The sequence below is a fragment of the Etheostoma spectabile genome, chromosome 6, assembly GCF_008692095.1.
Source record: "Etheostoma spectabile isolate EspeVRDwgs_2016 chromosome 6, UIUC_Espe_1.0, whole genome shotgun sequence".
In the NCBI taxonomy this organism is placed as follows: domain Eukaryota; kingdom Metazoa; phylum Chordata; class Actinopteri; order Perciformes; family Percidae; genus Etheostoma; species Etheostoma spectabile.
The window spans coordinates 6,220,748-6,228,149 of record NC_045738.1 but is presented as its reverse complement, the minus strand read 5'-3'; positions in this window follow the sequence as shown (position 1 = coordinate 6,228,149).

Below are 7,402 nucleotides of genomic sequence, written 5' to 3'. Positions count from 1 at the left end.
CTCAGCAGGAAAGCTCGCGATGGAGTGCTTTCTTTCGGGGGGGAGTGAGTCCTTACCCCAAGTGAAAAGAATCTTAAGTACCTTTGGTTCTTGTTCGCTGGTAGGGGACCATGGAGCTTGAGACGGTCGGAGAATGGAGATCAGCCAGTGCGGTATTAACATTTCCGTTGTCGCAACCGTTGTTGTGACGAAAAGAGAGCGGAGCCAGTAAAGGCCAAAGCTCAGAATCGATCTACCGGGCATTTTACGTATCCGACCCCACCTTTGGGTCCATGAAGGCTGGTCATGACCGAAGAAAGATGGAGAACGAGATCCAGGTACAAGCACCCCCCCGCCGAACCGAATGGGGTTTTCGTACGGAGGGTGGCTTGGCGTCCCCTTAGAGATAGGGTGAGAAGCTCATGTCCTCCGAGAGGAGCTGGAGTAGTCGCTGCTCCTTTCGCAGGTTCGAAAGAGCCAGTTGAGGTGGTCGTGAGTCGTGTTAAGGAGGCGCTCTGGCGCTTCCCTAGGAGGTGTTTCCAGGCCAGTCCAGCTGGGAGTAGGCCGCCGGGAAAGACCAGAATAGGTGGTAGAGATTATGCTCCACCCTGGCCTGGGAACGCCTCGGATCCCCCAGTCAGAGCGGTTTGATGTGGGCTCGGGGAAAGGGAATTTTGGGGCCCTGGGAGCTGCTGCCCCCACGACCCGATACCGAGATAAGCGGATGAAGATGGATGAGGATATATTGTGTGTATCGGTATACTCTTTAATAGAACTTAGGGGTGTTGTGATGTGATTATTTCACAGGGAAAGTGATATTGTACATATAAAACACTCCCTAAACTATGTTAAGTGCAATTGAAAAAAATCCATGCAGAAATGTAGACTCTTAGGTAAGAGGATCTATGAACCTACCTGATCTACTGTAAACGTGACCTTTTACCACAGCTCTATATGGCTAGGTGTGCCCCCGGCATCGGTTTTTTAATCACTTCAAGGAATCATTTTGAAAAATGTAATGCGAATGACTCCCTGTTGTATATACGTAAACGACTTTAAAGCTGTCTTTATGCTAGAGAGGACCGAGTGTCACATCCCCTGGCAATCAAAGATGGATGACAAACAGTCCATTTAAGAACAGTACAAGATAAAGTTTAGTTGTTTGACTTCACAAAGACGAAACATAATACAAGCACAAACACACAGTCATAGAACATGTGGAAATACAATATTCAGGTAGAAACAGTTAAGATACAAAGTCCTGGAAATCAGATACACAGAAAAAGGGGTTAGTAAGTTCTGATACCCATACATGCAGGGCAGGCAGAGGGATTTGCAGAGAATTAAGGGGCGTTTGAAGTGTGTCCTAAAGGAACGTGGAGCCCGCGTAAGGATTGCAAGTATCTGTGTTTGTTATTACCAGGTGGCAGATGTAGGGGTAGAGGGAAATTACAGTAGAACACTTGCGTAATATTATACATATATAAATAGTGGAAGAAATACACAAGGCACTTCTAAACAAAAACCAAAATTCTAGAAGGTGTGACCTGTCCACGGTTGCCACTACTTTCTGTTCGTGAACAATTTAACCGTTTACTGTATTTGTTTGGGACAAGATGATACATTTAACCACAAGACACCTAAGAAGATAAGAAAAGTCACTTTCCATTGAGTGAAATCTCCTCCTGCTGCTTCGGCTATCTGGCCGACGATTTCAATGTAAACATCAACAGAAAACATCAACCAAAAAGTGAAAAAAAATTCGAAGTGAGACTTCAAGCTGTGGTCCCCACTACATGGACCAAGCAAGGTCTCTGCATTGAAAGACATCAAGGCAAGCGTGGGGATTAAACTACATTTGAGATTCCGACTAACTGATGGGTTCCACCAAACTGTTGTTAGCCAATGAAAAGTTCAATAAAATGAACAATTTCTGTGCCCATATCAGTTTCCAACAGAAATCAGGAACTGTTCCATGAACACGTGACTTAATCCTGAACAACCAGACCAACGCTATATAGCAGGTGACTCAATAAGGAAGCATGCACGCATGTGCTTTATGGGGATAAGGACCGGTGTGACAACAGGAATGTGAATTACTATCCTTTCCTTCTCACGCTGATCTGCAGTTACTGTCAATCAATGGGAACCGCACTACCGAGGGAAATGAATTGGTTCATTAATCACAGCATCTTACTCTACGTTCACCCACCACAGACAAGTAAGAGGACTGCCATGTCAAGATCTTTGCAAAGACCTAACTGCTCACAAACTGTAGTCACTGATGGTGCGCATCATGGTTGCTTGAGACTTCAATCAGTCTTACCTTAAAGTTTTCCTGACTTCCCATCAACATATTACTGGGAAACAAGGGGAATAAACACTGGGATAACGCTATAAAGCCCGTTGAAAAACGGCTAGAGATCGGATGTTGCTACAACAGCTTATTTCGGGAAAGTAACCAACGGTGCATGTTCCAGGATTGTACGGAGAGGGAAATGTCAAGAAGCCAATACAGGGCCACTCTATCGTCTGCTGTCGTCTCTTATTGATAGGACTTCCTCTGCGGAAAACAGAGGAGCTGTCTGCTAGTCCACTAGCATCAGGATGGACAGGAACGTCTCTGGTTTATTGGGCTATCTTTAACCAATCAGAACTTCCATCAGCAGTGCTAAGCACCGAGTGGTGCCATAGTGCCACTGTTAAATAAATAACTGTTTGTGGAACGTGTACGTCACAAGCTGTTTTAGATCTGCAAAGAACGATTGGCACAGCTTTCCTACTAGCGTTCTTAATTTACCATCAGAGATCTGAGGAGCAGTTAACCATAGTCCTAATAAATCCACCGGAGTTAAAAATTGCAGCACAAAAAAAGCGCAAGGTAACCGACATCCGGCCAAATGAAAGAGATTCTGACGAAATTTTGGATGTCAATGGAGCAATACTGACAGTGAACACATCAGGCACATAAACTACAGTCTGCTTTGCACTACATGCTGCAGTTGGAGCACGTTCCAGGACACCACTTTCGAAGTCACTGATAAGACAGTGAGTCAAGACCTAGATCGGGTTTAAAAAACTATAGTTTGGCAGACAATAAATATTTTCTTACATGAGTAAAAGTTCTGGATATTCCTCAATAGAGCGTCAACATACCGTCATCAGATTTCCCAGTCATACCCCGTTTTTCAGTCTCTAATAGCAAACATGTTTTTACAATGTATTTACCCAAACTGATAATCAGCCAATGCAAACCTACAAAGGTCTGGGGTGATATATAACATAAATCTGTTTTCTGTTCACAGTTACCCGCCTTATGAGTTCTGCAAAAGGATATTTAAAAGACTTACAGAAAACCCAAGAGTGACAAGCCAAACATCACTTCCCCAGGTCTGCTTTCAATTGAGCTTGCCCTCCCCAACCTGTCGGGCCTCATACCCTGGACATCAAGAAGGAGAACCAGTTATACGCTGGCACACAGTTGAGGCTCACGTTGATCTGTTTACAAATGGGAAGGAGAATATGGACCACAACGTGTTGTGTGTCACAACTTCAGCTCTAAACTCTTGTGGTCTCATTCAGTCTGAACTTTGTCTTGGGAGGAAGCCGTCATTTACAGAGATACGTTTCCAGCAAATTGCAGTAGCTCCTCCACAACACGTGACAACACCACAGTGGTTACAAGTAAAGATCATAATGTCATAATTAATCAAGATTATACACCTGCGGTTAGATAACATTGCCACTACAGGATATACATGTGTAAAATAAACAGCGATAAGACATGTTTTTGCTTTCAAACAACAAATAAAACAATACTAATTTTGGTGTGACTCTTTGTGAAGTGCTTGTGGTTGTCCGTTAACAATCCAGTATTTTCCAAGTAGATAGATATAGTTTATTTTTCTTTCCTTTACTCCTTTTCGTACGGCACAACATAAAACAAGTGTAGAGATTAAGAGTAGCGTATACAGAATAAGAATGGAGAAACTCTGTCGATCATTTAGTTATTTGGGCACACAGGTTTTTGGACAAATTTAAGCTGGGGTGTCCCTCGTCTGCAGAGATGACTATCATGCACATTCATACTGCCTGGAGTTCAATCCTTTACTGAACATCGCTCAAAAACACGTTTGATGATGCAAAACCAATGGAACACCATCAGAGCCCACAAACTTCCCCCAACTTAACACATGAAGTCACTGTCTGGGAGCGATCAAAAACCAATTCCCCTTGGGATGTACAATCATTTTTTTCTAACTGGAGTGTCCCCAACAATAAGCTACATTTACCCAAAAGTGTGTTCAGTGTCTGAATATTATGGAATAAGATTAGGGAACAATTGGCAGTTTGTGTGTCCTTTAGAGTTGAAGAGTCATTCTCAAAACTTGTAAAAGTACTACACCTAGAGATCCTTATTACCTGGACCTCTGGCACTTACGAACCAAAAAATGGCAAAAATCAGCAGGTGATTTTCCTGATGTTCATCAAAAATAGATAATTTCTGCCTGAGTCTCAGTGCTGCCACAGTTCACACATACACGTTCAAGAAAACAAAACAGGTAACCCTTCCAACATAAAATTTCAAACGTCAGCTCTGAAAAAACCTAACATTTTAAACAGAAATTTAGAAAGAAAAATACAGTAATAAAGTGATAATCTCGAGGAACTAAACAAGCAAATAATTACTGATTGCTATCCATAAGTATTGTGACGTGTACAATATCAAAACAGGAATTAAGTTCAACCAGTTCACCAAAGTACAGGATAAAAATTAATTACACCTTTTATATCACAGCAGCTGAACGAAAGACTGGATTATTGTTCTGTCAACAGTGGATTGCTGAAGGGCTGTTGCACAAAATAACCTATGACGCTTTAAACCTCCGGGCATCCCCTCTGGTGCCTATTTGCACTATTTAGATAGAGAGATGGGAGTAGGGGTCCAAATGAGAAGAAAGAGACGCAGTTAGAATCGTAAATATAATCGCAGACTACCAACCAAAAAATATATTCAGATACATTTACCATATATTATGAGTTACATTTCCTGTTGTAAGGCTGGTCCACAATGGCATCATTTGGTTGCTTTTGCAATGGAGAACACCAGTTGGACAAAAAAAGCAACTCGCCTATAAACGACAGTTGAGTGTAGAGTCATGTCTGGACTATATTTGATCCCTCCACGTGCTTTTATAGGCTGCACAGCCCATCAAAGTCCTCGTCATTGGTTGTTTCTTCACAAACATTGAAACATCGTATTAGCATTGGAATCTTCTGTATTGGCTCCCTCTTTGTGGAAACCAAAACACTTACATTGATAAAGTATTCGTGTGATAATCATTCTGTGACTCTTCACAGTGGCAGAGGTTCACATGTTTTACCTAAGTCTATACCACCCTCTAAGTGCATGCATCAGACATTGGGTTTAGATGAATTTAGAAAGGTACATCAAAAGGGTGTTGAAAGGGTAAGTCATTCTCAGGAACTTTAATCGCCAACCTGTGTTCTCACAGGTATGTAGTGTATGTCACTGAGAACCGTTGATTCGTAGTATTTATGTATTGTTATGACCAGAAACATGGCATTGCCCCTTAACAACATTCCAAACAGTTAAAATGATGGGCCCATTCAGGTACTTATTTGAGGAGCAAGGGCTGTAGCTTTACCAACGTTTAATTTATTCGGTTTTGTTTCTGTGAATTTGTTTTTTTTAGTATCAACTATCCCTGTGGGAGTTTACTTTCAGACAAAAATTGAACAATCTAATTTCATCACCTCATGGCCGTCGTGCCAAATTTGCCACTGCAACCATTTGTCATTTTGAAATTACAAGTCAAGTGAACAGCGTTTTGAAGTAGTTTTTGTGTGTAAGAGATATGCAACGACACACTGACCATTTCTTGGCATGTGTGCGCCATTTGTGCGGCAGTCCACGTCTGACGAACTCCCCAGAAACTTTGTTATTGTCCTCTTGTCTCTATTAACCATTTTAGGATTGTGTCTGGGATTTTTTGCTTAATTGGCCATCTTATTGGGTCTGGTGTCCTTTTACCTTTGTATGCACTTGCGCTGGCACCTAAAGATTCACCTTGCATTTTGTCCGTAAAAAACACACTTACAGCTGTGCTTTGATTCAGGCTCAGATTGCTGATGTTAAGCGGTCATGTATCTGTATCGCCTATGTAACTGTTCACTATCTTCGTTCATGGGGGACCTTAACTTTTTGACTTATGATTTTCTAAATCAGATCCGCCCTGGCTGGGATTGTCAGTAATGAAGTGTTTCATTACTTACTTGGTCTTGCAGTGGAAATCTTTGATTGTGTGTTCTTCCTATCATTCCATGTGGCCCCTTTTGACGAAGAATTTGGTTGCTGGTGGTTTCCAGCAGAAGGCAGGTATTTAATTGGGTGTGGGGTTATGCCCACAAGAGCATGCTGTGCTTGAGTTGGTCCATATCTCCTTCTTTGTACCTGGAACGCACCCACCGCCAGTTACGTGTGTTGTCGGCATCTAGAGAAACGAAAAAGGAGGTTCTTAAGCAACTATGTACCTATTTAAGGAATACTCAAACACTTTTTTAGACGAGCATTTAATCATAAGATGATTGTTTTTCTACAGTTTGTCTAATTGACCTAATGGACATGATGCGTTGTCCCCTTCCCTCCCTTTTTGGGGCCATTTTTCTACACTGCAGCCGCTCCAAAATGAGTTTAAGGACATGTGTATGCAGTCAATATTTTTTGGTCATACAGGTAAATTAAAAAGTCCAATAGCATAGTTACAGGAGAGCTTGAGTTATTAATCATTATAATAATGAACCCTCAGACTTCCCTCGTAAAGAGATTCTAATTCAATGTTCTTTGTTTAAGACTCCTAATAAAAACACTGTAATAGTGTCAGCCTGCCTTTGCTCATCCCCGTTGTTTCCCCTTAACCTGCCCACAGCTATTTGTATTCCATTTTCGTTATTACTAGGATTTAATGTCTTAATTTCGTTGGTTATAAATTATTGTTTTATTGATGTTACCCTTGTGATATGATTGTTTTTGTGATTAACACTCACCCGATTCTGTTAATTGTTTTTATATAACTCTGTAAAGGACCTTGTAAACCTTGTTATATAAATGAAGTGTAATTATTCGTATTCAGCATTTGGAAGGTATAAGATCACACCCTCTGGTCCCCCTTTTTGAAGAGGGGAACCACCACCCCAGTCTGCCACTCCTCAGGCACCGTCCCAGACTTCCATGCATTGTTGAAGAGGCGTGTCAACCAAGACAGCCCCTCCACACCCAGAGCCTTCAGCATTTCCGGACGGATCTCATCAATCCCTGGGGCTTTGCCGCTGTGGAGTTTTTTTACTACCTCAGCGACTTCCACCAGGGAAATTGACGACAATCCCCCATCATCCTCCAGCT